General features: G+C 32.0%; 1 protein-coding gene across 1 annotated transcript in view; it reads left to right on the forward strand.

Moving 5' to 3' along the window:
* The window catches only part of LOC106465859 (valine--tRNA ligase-like), a 175,961-nt gene that overhangs the window by 131,359 nt on the left and 32,027 nt on the right, over window positions 1-12,575 (forward strand). The window lies entirely within an intron of this gene.

The following is a 12,575-nucleotide window of genomic DNA, read 5'->3' on the forward strand; positions in this document are numbered from 1 at the left end:
TTTTGAGTTGCAGTGGTGAAAAACATGGGACGGTTTTTGTATTGTGTTCTGTCAATCTGGTTTCTAATTTTCTTCGTGTTTCTCCGATGTAGAATTCTAGGCAGTTATTGCATGTTATTTTGCAAATGACGTTGGTATTGTGTGATTCTAAATCATTTTTGTTTAGTAATGATTTCTTTAATTTAGGGACGGCTTTTTGAGAGAATTTGACGTTGACAAGAATATTGTGTACCTGATGACGACAAAACCTTGTCGAAATGTTGTACATTTGCTGTTATGTTAAATTTATATTAAAGTTTTTCTTCATTACCCATTCAAGCCGTCTCCAAGCAATATGAGTCACATGATAATACCATCAGTATTACTCTTGGGTTCCATATGTATTTTATATAGATAATGAGTGATTTCACCATTTTGTTTCTTTTGTTTAGTTTTTTACAAGGAGTGTTCTAATAGACAAGAAAATTTTTAATATATTAAATTATGTGATAGTGGATGGCATATAAATAAGTTAGTAATTTGAGATGGCTATTGTTAAAAAATCTTGCTAAAGTTCAATATTGTGACACTGATCATAATTAATACATAATTTTTCATTGTATTAAATGTTTATTTTTGTAACTGAAACCAGAAGTATTAATGTTTGTGTACTCAGAGTTAAAGTACCCAACTATAAATATATCAGGTGTACTTTTGTGTAGTTTTGTTTTGCAAGGTTTACTTCAGTAGTCTTTATATTTTGCTTCTCATTGTTAAAATTTAAAGTCATTCACTTGCACTTTAATGATATTGTAATAATTTTTGTAAATTAAATTTATGTTAATAGTGAAAATCTTTCTATGTTAATATTAATCATAAAAGGTTTCTCACTTAAAAACATTTTTACAAACTGTTTTTTTTTTATTATTATTATTACAACACTTTGTAAAGTTTGGGCAATATGTCTTTCAGCAAATGTAAGAAATACTTATGGTTTATAATTTTAGCACACATCTTGTTGGTTTGTACTTTATATAAAACACTGAAAAAGCTCTACAATTTATTTGCAGTTATAGGTGTGTTGAGGACATTGTTTTATTTAATTATATATGTTTTTTGACATGGCTAAAATAATTATGCATCAAATGTCACTCTGAATTTTTGTTTTTTTTCACTACAAAGAATATAATTACACAGACTTATACATGTTCAATCTGTTAATTTCAGAAGTTGAAATGCAACACCACACTTTCAATTTATCAACTTTTTATCTGATTTATTAGTTATTAGATCGAGTTATTTCAAAAACTTTATTAAAATAACGATTTCATCAAATGTTAAAACTATGACTTCATTACTTACTTCTGTGGGAAAATTGGTTTTTGTTCTTGGTCACTTGTTTATATATGCAAATTACAGGAGGTTGAGTACATTACAGTCATTTTATGTATGCAAATCAGCAAGTCACATAACATACAACCAATATAAAGTTGCAGTGGAATGGCATGTATCAGAACTGCATTTTTGGAAAGGTTCTAAGAGAATATTCCTACACTGAGATTCTTTTCATAAACAAAGCATTCACAACCAAGACTTGTAAAGCTATTAAACAATTGCAAATGACAATCAACATAATGCAAAAACCAGGTAAATCACTGAAAGAACTATTAGCTTATTATTCTTACTCACAAACAAAATGTGGCAAAAAAAAACATTTCTACACCAGAGAAAGTGGAGTAGGACAGATGTGCCACATCAAAAATGTAGTCTATCATATTATTTGTAATATATGTGGAGATGCATATATAGGAGAAACCGGAAGACCTTTTCACACATGCATCTCAGAACATTATATACGTAGGAACAACACAAAACTGCTCCAGCAGAACACTTCCTATACAAACCCAGAAATTCAAAACCTATTTAAAGTTTTTATCTTGCAAGAGAAAATGTATGGAAGCTATACTCATTAACTAAAAAAATCCAAAAATGAACAGAGACAATGGGTAGTAAATGTAGCTAAACTGATATTCAAAAAACAACACATCATATCAGTACACTTGACACTGTTACTTTCAGTTTAACACTTGTGTGCTCTGGAGTATCAAAGGTTTAGAATTTGTTTTTAACACTAGTAGTATACTCCAGCCCAATGCTATGTCACTTTTGGCAAAAACTTCAAACTTTACTTTAAGTAGTAAACTTCCAGACAACACATGTCTAGAGATTTTAACATCACTTGAAAAAGCTATATATAGTGTTCACTGGAAATAACATCATAAACTAAAGAAAGAACAAACATCTCAAAAACTCCACACAAAAATACTATAGAAAACACAAGTGAAATATCCAACAGCACTCCAAATGATGTTTTTTCATCTTCCACTAACCAACACCCAATAGGAGATACAAATCACCAAGAAGATAATCAAAATCACCTATCAATCAGCAATCACCCATTTGACTCAAAGAAGTATCAGCTGCCAAAAACATCAACAGCCACAGAGCAAAAGATTTCCTTTCTACAGCACCAAATAAAAAATATTCTAGTTACACTTGAAAATCATCAAGAAAAAGATAACATCTCATTAGCAGAAAAAGCATCTATAAAAATAGTTCTGAACAAAAGACAGTCTAATTATAAAAGAATCAGACAAAGGGAAAGATTTTGTAGTCTTAACCAAAAACAGTTATTAAAGTAAAATAGAGGAACATCTTCAAGACACATCCACTTATGCTACATTAAACAAAAATCCAATCAAAATGGTCGTGGGAGAAGCAAAAAATATACTTGAAAATCTAAAAAGAAGAAAGTGCTTTGTTGGAAAATTTACTAATGGAATTAGAACCCTCCCATAGCCATATACCTGAACTATATGGAGTCCCTAAAGACCATAAATAAAATTTACCTTTATGACTCAGTGTCAGCATATGACTCTGCAACAGAAACCTTATTCTGGTTACTAGATTAGCTGTTTAAACCATGTATAAAGTATGTTCCATCACACTTAACCAATACTAAATACATCTTAGAAAAGTTATAATCTTCTACACAAACAATATGTGCTAACTCCATTTTAACTTCTTTAGACATAATTGCCTTGTCTCCATCCAAGTGAACATCACATTACAAACCATCTGCACAATGCTCAATTTTGTCCTTTTAAACAGTTATTTAAAATTTGGTGACACTTTGTACAAACAAAAGAAAAGAGTAGCAATACACTAGAAACCAAAGCCCATGATACACATAGACAAAAACAGGTTTAATACGAGAAGTGTGGTACAGATGCATTGATGACATACTTGGTATATGGAATCATGGAAAAAAAAAGCTATATATAGCAGTTTTACTATTTCCTAAACAACTTCCACCCACCACACTAAAATTACCCAATGCAGAATGTTACTTAACTTAAAAAATCCAAGATGGGCAAATAAGCAGCAAGAATGCAAGAAGCCGATATTCTTCATTATAAATCACACCACCCAGAACAAGTTAATAGGGGAAACAATAATTGGAGAATTAAAGAGAATATATCCAAACTGCTCCATGCCGAATGCCATTCAAACAGCACAAAAAGACTAAAACACTACTATTATGAAATGGATACCCCAAATATTACATCAAGTATCTTCAAATCACAAAAAAGCATTACAACAGCAACAGACCCCCAAAAAAAAAAATGCACAAAAATGCCCATAGTGAACATTCATAAGCAACACAATCACAACCAAGATTTGTAAAGCCATTAAACAATCCAAACTGACAATCAACATAATACAAAAACTGGTGAAATTCTGAAAGAACTATTAGTTTATTCTTCATACTCACGAACGAAATATGCCAAAAAAGAATGCTACACCAGATAAATGAAGCAGGAAAAATGTGCCACATCAAACATGTAGTCAATCAAACCACTTGTAGACATTTGTAGTATGTGGAGATGTATTTTTAGGAGAAACTGGAAACCTTTTCACACATGCATCTCAGAACACATCAGTGCATTATATATGTATGCCCAACACAAAACTGCTCCAGCAGAACACCTCCTAAACATACAAGGAACCACAAACACAGGAAATCAAACCCGATTTATAGTTTTGATCTTACAAAAAACCAAAGATTTTAAAGAGAAAATATATGGAAGCTATATTCATTAATGAAAAAAAATCCAAAAATGGACAGAGATAATGGGTGATATACGTAATAGTGATATACACTGTTACTTTCAGTTTGACACTTGTACTCTGGAATATCACACAGTCTCAGAATTTGTTTTCAACACTGCTAGTAAATTCTGTATCCTTTCAACTTTAAATTTTTGTTTCTTACAGCATCTGTTTTCTATCTTTGTTGTGTTTTAGCTAATCTTAAAACACATTGTGTTTCTCTTTATTTTCATATTAGTAATATATGTCATATGTTATTATAGCTGTATAGTTAGTATTATAACTATACTATAATATTAGAAGAATAATGGAGTAATAATGATCTATACATTGTTAAATGCACGTTACGGCAGACTCGAGAAATAGAACATTACAAGCAGTTTTATAATTTAATAAATATTCTAATATCAAACAGTGTATGTACTAACCCTGATGAAGCTGCAAAGGTGAAATGTTGCTTAAAGTAAAAAATTATTTTATAATTATCTGGAACATAAAGGTTGTTTTTTTTTAACCTTCTTATCACAATGTTACAAACCCTTTGTATCGCACTGAAATATCTACTTTAAATGAGGCCAACGAGGGTATGGGTTCACCAAGATAAAGCATCCAGTCATGCTTTTCATTCAACCAAATTTGCAAATGTGAAGCATCTAAAGAATGTAATGGGTATTCATGATATTCTACATGAAGACATACTGGTCAAGTTGCTGGATACAGTATGTATGGGTTTCTATGTGATTTGACTTTTGAAATGGGAGCTGTGAAACCCATATTTCCTAATAGTAAATTGGTTATGAAAAGCATACAGGAAGAAATGGCATGCTTTGGATATGACAGCCTTATGCCAGAGCCCTTTGCCATTAAAAACTATGCTGCAAGGTTATTGTCAAGATGCATGGTCTTCAGTTGGAGTATGACCTGACAAAGCAATGGAGTATAATGACGTGGTGATGCTTCAGAATCATTTTAACACAATATACCTAACCTTTTGTATACTAAGTTCTGTAAATTGCCATTAGTGCCTTAGTTAAGTTAATTTAAAGATATTTATTTTAGTTTTCTCTTACTTAAGTGTCTTGATATATGAAAGTTAATTCTGGTTTTATACTGTTTGTATGTTATGGAGAGGCAATAATTTAACTTAATGGGTTTCCCTGCTTATTTGTTTATTTGGTTAAAGTAATTGCTTTGTAAGTTCATATTCTGTACACAGAAACTCCTGCTGTTGTAACTTGACACTAGGCATTTATGATACTCCTGTATGAAGTCCCTCTGAGAATGAAGAGGTGACAGTGGTTTGTATTTGGAAGAGATGTACATCATTTCTAAAAAGATAGCAGAGATACGTTGTTTACATAAGATAAAGTAAGGTAAATATTATTGGTTTTAATGCTTTAGACAATATTTTATTGCATAATATTTATCAAGAAATTGGTTAATGCATGATATCATTAGGTCTAGTATGGTTTTCCCTATAACCATTTATGAAAAAATGGCTTCATGATCAGTGGTTACGAATGATCTGCATAATAACGTAGTATCTAGCTATGTTACTTAGTAATTTATATTTTGAAAGGTCCCATGGTCATCACATTGAATATTTGAAGTGGTGATGTGTATGAGATATTAATTTTTGTGAATATAATGCCAAAAGTGGCCTGTATAGTACACCAGGCTGAAAAGTGTTCAGATGAATACATATTTTTGTTATGCGTGTTCTTAAGTATAATTAATCTAAATGACAGATAACCGAAGAATTTGTCTGTTTTGTAAGTTTCTGTTTTATATTTTAATAGTAGTTCATCTCTTTATATATTTTGATTATAGTGTTGAAAATAATAATTTGAATTATATATTGAATTATAATTACTTCTATAAAGATTAATTTTCGTTTTTGGTTTAGTGTTTGGATTTAGATTTAAAACATTGAAAACAGAGAGAGCTCCCAACTGGTAATTCAATGTAGCCTAATCAGTATGATTTAGTTGTCTTGTATGTATATATTAGTTTATAACATTCAGTATTTCTAGTTAGTTTTTAATAGTGTACATTTTAGCTTATTGTAATATCTTATCTGTAGGATTAGTTTACTCTTATTCGTAATTTCTTAATTATCAATTACCTATGTTGACATTGGGTAGGAAAATTGAAGAATGAAAAACCATAATATTATGATTATAAATTAGTGTTTCCCCATTTCTGTTTATAGGGGTGATGTCAATCTTGTACAATCTCCAGAGAAGATAAACTTATCTACTATTGATATTTCTTCATTTCACTAATCACATATTATTAAATGTGTACTGCCATCATCTTTCTTTTTATCATCTGAGTCAAGTTCGTACACCATAGTATTACTAGAGTTGACTTGCTCATCTTACTACTAGAGTAAAAAATTCTCATCAGGCTCATTCGTGATAAAGAGTTCATTCTTGTTGGCAGGTTCAGCATGCTTATGCGTATCACACTCATAATTCATTGTATCGAGCTATTGATCTATATGTAAGCTAGTCCAACCAGTAAAAAAAATATTGTTTACATGCTGTAAGGATGCACTGAAGCAAAACCTAATCATCAGATTCTAACTTTCATTCTATTGCTTTTTATTCACAGCATGTATTTTAACATATCACTGCTTTACCCATTTGTTAATGCAGAAGTTTATTTGCACCTAACTGGTCAAAGTGGCTGGATCAATAAAGCACCTAATATTTGGCATGTTAGAGGAAGTTCCTGGGTGCTCCAGTACTTACTAAGTACTCCATCTTCTGTTCACATTCACTAGGGATGAACTTCTCACTGAAGAGTCGTGATATTTGAAGAAAACTAATCATCTGTATCTTAGCTGCACTTGTGGTTTATGAAATCTAGGACATTCACAACATCCAGGATGATTTTTTCTAGGTGGTCATCCTAGTCAGTTTGGTCAAGGTTAACAAACGTTGGAGCTATACACCACCCATTCAGCCAAATCATCAGACTTAAATAAAATGTGCATTATTACTATGTCCAACACTGGACACATTTCAACAAACAACTGACTCAAGAAGTTGATGTTTAATCCATATATATCTCTACAGGTGCTCCAAATGAAGTTCAGCTAAAAATCAACAATACACTCCACTAACATATAAACCAATGAATAAGCTTCATTTCACTTGATGAAGTAATTGGTAACAAGTAACACACACTTAGTTTCAGACAGACATCCAGCTATATCCAGAGCAACTCTATGTTACAATGTACAACTCTCTTACAGCTGCTTGTATTTCCTCTAGCAGAATATATGTATAATGTCTACATGATTGTTCAATGAATTTTTGTGAATGCACTTACATTATCCGCTTCTTCATGTTTGCACATTGTGGTAAGTCCAGAACATTCTCTGTCTTACAGCTCTTGGGATTACTAGCTGCATCACATATTAGCTGTGAGATTTTGCTTCATAACAACTGTACAATTTGCCATCCTGTATCATTTGTAACTAACTATAGAAATATCGTATGTTATGTGCATTTGTACTGTGTTCACCAGTTTTTGATGGTTACTTCTGATGTTGCTGCACAGCAAGTAGCATCAAAGTTCTGTGGGCTGTTAAATTGTTTCTGCTTAAGTTTGGTGTTTGTCTTTGACATTCCTTTGCTCCTTTCTCAACATCACCACTAGTGATCTAAGGATTCTCTAAAATTTGTTTTATACCATCCTTTAACCATATGGTTGCAGGTACCCCTTTTCTGTGCATGTCATGAGATTTTACTTTGTTACATTTAAAATTCAATTAGGCAATCTTACAATCAATATATGCCAATGAAATTAGCATTAAAATTTATATTATAGTTCAAAGTTTTATATTATATAAGTTTTAATTCCTTTATTTCAAAAGAAACCTTGAAGAAAAATTCTTAAACATCAGGTTGGCACAAAAGTTCACAAAACTTAACTTCTGGAGTTTGTAACTTGAATACTTCTTGATGTACACTAACCTTCAATGTATAGATAAAATCTAGGTTAATTGCTCTGTTTACAAATTCTTCTTTGAAGTTCCTTAGAGTATGTTCAGAGAAAAGAAATTTCCTGGAACTCTTGACAGACTCTATGCCCACTTTCTACACATATAATTATGATTTCTTAGCCAATTATACTTAGTTGAGCTAGATGTTTATAACCAACAGAAAGATTACATTTTAAAATACAATCTCTCAATAGTTATTTTAAAATTGGCATGAAGAATTCCATAGAGAACTCATCAGACTGCTCTTAGCATTGTTGTTGCTTTTGTCCTCGCTATCACTTTAGCATTGTTTCTTACTTATAAATATGTTATTTAGATAGACAATCAAATTGTATATAGGTTTTAGTTTTATATTTTAGTTAATTATGTTTTAAAAATGCATATTAGAAAGGTTTAATAATTATTTCAAATATAAGCCAAACTGCCTCAGTTTGTCAGGCCTAGTGTAGTAGGCAAATGTCCCAACATTCTGACAAAGGCTAAAGTGTCTCTGCCTATGATTCCATAATATTGCTCAAGAACACTCATTGACTTGTGTCACAATAAGTAATAATTTTGAAGAACAGGATAGGTAAATAAAACATCAAAAATAAACTATATGTGAAAAATAAAAACTTGCAATTAAAAATATAACCAAAAGACAATTTTTTAAGATTATTCAATAAAAAATTAAAAGGTATGGACATTTGTTTATATTTTTAATTGTAAACATATCATTGTACAAGACATTGATGATAATACTCATAGAATCTTGAGTGTAAATAACTACAATACAAAAATAACAAATCTGTAGATAAAAATACTTAATTAAAATAAACTAATTCTTTTTTGTTCAAAATACTTGTAATCTTTAACAAACTCTTACCAATTGCTGTGAAAATAAATTAAGAAAGCTCAGAGCTAATGTAAGTATTGTTGAATTGTGCATTATTCTCCATATGAGAAGTAGCCAAATGGGTTCAACCCTGTAACCATAAGGTTAATGTAATTTCAGCTTTCCTGGTGCCCCAAGGAAGCTTTTGTGAAGGTTTTATTGGAATTGTGTAATGAATGCTTATGTAATTGTTTCCCAGCCATTTTGGTCTACAAACATATCAGCATGTTTCATTAACAATTCACTTGAGTTTTTGTGTTCATGATTGTTGGTATAGTCATCAACTAGAAACTTGAGGTCCTCAGGACGTGATAAAATGACTGAAACATACAGTTGGCTTATGTCATTCCAATGATAAGTTGAAGGACCAAATGTTCATAATTACAGACAAGCACTGTTTGAACAAATGCATCCCATTTTCCAGACACAAATATTATTTTCTGGTTTCAATTCTAATACTGTAGCAGATGGTAGCACATACTACTTGCGTATTTGGTGGCATCACTGCCTCCTTCTCAACTTGCATTCATTCACTCCATTGATCTCTGGCCTAATCTGGTTGATACTGAATTTTCTGTCCACAGAACTGTTATTTAACTATTGGCTGATAATTTCTTTAGTATTGCATCCCTAGGATGCGAATGCTTAAATCAAGATCAAAGATATGTATCTTTGTTTAAAGAGAAAATTTGTCAGACTTATTTATCTTGTTACCATTTGCCAGAAAGAAATTTGTATTAACTGGTCAAAGTGGTTGGGTCAGTCAAGCACCTAATATTTAGCATGGAGAGGAAGGTCCTGGGTGCTCCAGTACGTACTAAGTCCTCCATATTCTGTTCAGGTATCTTTATGGGGATATATCATATGATGCCAAGTCCGTGTTTTTTCAAACCATCCAAATGACATTGGATAAAGTTGACTGCTGTACCTATCCATGGTGGTGGGCATACTCACCTTAGGTTGCACTAGTTTAAAAAAACTGGAGTAACTACATTTATAACTAGCTGCAGCATTGGTTAGAACATTACTAATCTTATATATATTGCAAACCGTGTCTGTCTGTCTCTTGTTTAGGGCAGCCACTTCCCACTCTTTGTTTGATAAGATAAGCATGCAGGCAAATCTTAATATTCACTTTTGAAATGATGGGAGAACAGGCATGAATAATGTTGATGCAAAATTGTATTTCACAAGCAGGATATGTTAGGAATTAATCACTTTATCATTCACATTTCATAATGTGACATAATTTAAAGAATAAAAATGTAGATTTACTGTGTGTATGTTATTGTCAAGCAGCTCTTAGCATGACTGAAATACTCAACAATTACTTTTTGCAGTGGGCAGTATAAGTAACTCAGAGCTTTGGCTCTGAGTGAAACCAAGAGTACAACACAATTAACCTTTTTAAAGTCCATGAAGTAATTTAAGTTGATAGATTTACTTAAACTTTTCCAGTCACTGGGATGGGTACTTTTGCTAGATTAACTTAGACTTTCCCATCATTGGGGATGGGTACTTTGTTTGTACTCAATATTTCTGTCTCTCAACAGGATGTGCATGTTTCTATATATGTGCATCCTGACAAATGTAATAATATTCTTCATGTATGTATTCTGTATCAATCTCAGTGCCAGTTATTGTCTCAAAAACATTGTCGGTGTGCCTTACCAAACTGGAAGACTCATGATTTCCCTAATTACCCACAGAAATAAGATGGCTACCCTGCTTGGTTACATTATGACTCTCCCTAGAAGACTTTGTCCACTGTGTATATCTTGCATCTCTCTAATTATTGGTTATTCAATTCGGTACCTTACATTGCTTGGACTGCAGTACAAATACTAAGGAGTATTACAGAACAGACTAAAGTTAGTTTTGAGATGTTCACTAACTCTTTTGAACCTAACCCGTCTTTACTGTCCTTTAACCCTGCTTTGAGCTGTAGCAGCAAGGGTTTCTCTTAGTTTAGTAATGGCTGGAGACGGCTTGAATGGGTAATGAAGAAAAACTTTAATATAACAGCAAATGTAGAACGTTACGACAAGGTTTTGTCATCATCAGGTACCTATCTAGCCAGAAGACTCGTGACCCGCTACATAAATGTACCTGATGATGACAAAATCTTGTAGAAACGTTGTACATTTGCTGTTATATTAAAGTTTTTCTTCATTACCCATTCAAGCCGTCTCCAGCCATTATTAGTCTCAAAGTGGGTTCCTCGTCATCGAATTTCTCTTAGTTTATTTTTGTTTCCAAGGATGGATCAAGAACATGGATATTGTTATAGTCATGGATGGCAAAATCTATAATTCAAGAGAAAGGTTTTCATAATCCTTGGTATGTTCTTAGATAGTGTCCTCATCTCAACTGTGACATCCTTCTCTCCACTGTAAATTCTATATGGTCTCAGACAGTGCTATTCCAAAATGATCCTAAACTTAAAAATAACCTGAGAGTTAAACGAAACAAAGAAACTCCATGCAAAATGTATCTTAATAATTTACTTTCTAATATTCAGTTACACTGATATCCAACATTTGAATTTCAAGTATCTGTAGTATACAGCAAATTGTACAATAAGATGAGCAGAGAACTTTCACAGCAAAGGAAGGGAAGACAGAAGTTATTGAACAAAGAAATAATCATTATTCAAATGCTTGACTGTTGGGATGGGTTTCTTCATTTGAGCTAAGTAATCTTTAAGTTTGATTTAATAAACTTTTGGCTGCTGGAGTGTGATATAAACATGGCTGCACAAGATGAAGATATGGCATATCACATTTTCAAGTAAGAATGAAAGTTCTAGTATGAAATCTCAATAATCATAAATGATCTATGTCAAGGATCATTCCTATTATACATTTTCAAAGCAGAAAAACTCAGCTCACAAGCCTCTGTATCACCTCTAAACTTGAATATGACATGTATTCCAGAGGATTGATGACAGAAACACGGTCAAGCAAATACAGGCCTTACTGAGCCATCATTATGGTATGTAACCTTTGTTTAAGACAAAGGGCTAGTAGTAATTGTATTCCTTCATATTCTTTTTGTGAAGACATTGATTAACTATTCTAGAACAACTGCACAACAATTTTGAAGAATGTACTGTAGATGTTGACATTATGTTTTTATTATTTTTTAAAGTTTTAGTGCTGACTGAAGGATGGAAACCATTTTCAATGAAGATGACAAACAACTTAAGATAAATGTTGTTGTTTTTTTAAACTTGTACACAGTATTTGACTTGCACCTTTTTCAGGTGTCTATGAACATCAGTGGTTACAAAACTAGTGTATGTAACCTGTGACAATCATAGACCATTGAAAAAGGCATAAGCCAAAATTTCAGGTAGAAGGGAAGAAAAAAAACACATTTACATTATCTTCAAAATACAGTTTGCTGACTTGTAACTTTCTATTACTTATAATGGCTGGAGACGGCTTGAATGGGTAATGAAGAAAAACTTTAATATAACTGCAAATGTACAACGTTTCGACAAGGTTTTGTCATCATCAGGTACATTTGCTG

This window comes from Limulus polyphemus, unplaced genomic scaffold (genome assembly GCF_000517525.1).
Source record: "Limulus polyphemus unplaced genomic scaffold, Limulus_polyphemus-2.1.2 Scaffold2077, whole genome shotgun sequence".
NCBI lineage: Eukaryota > Metazoa > Arthropoda > Merostomata > Xiphosura > Limulidae > Limulus > Limulus polyphemus.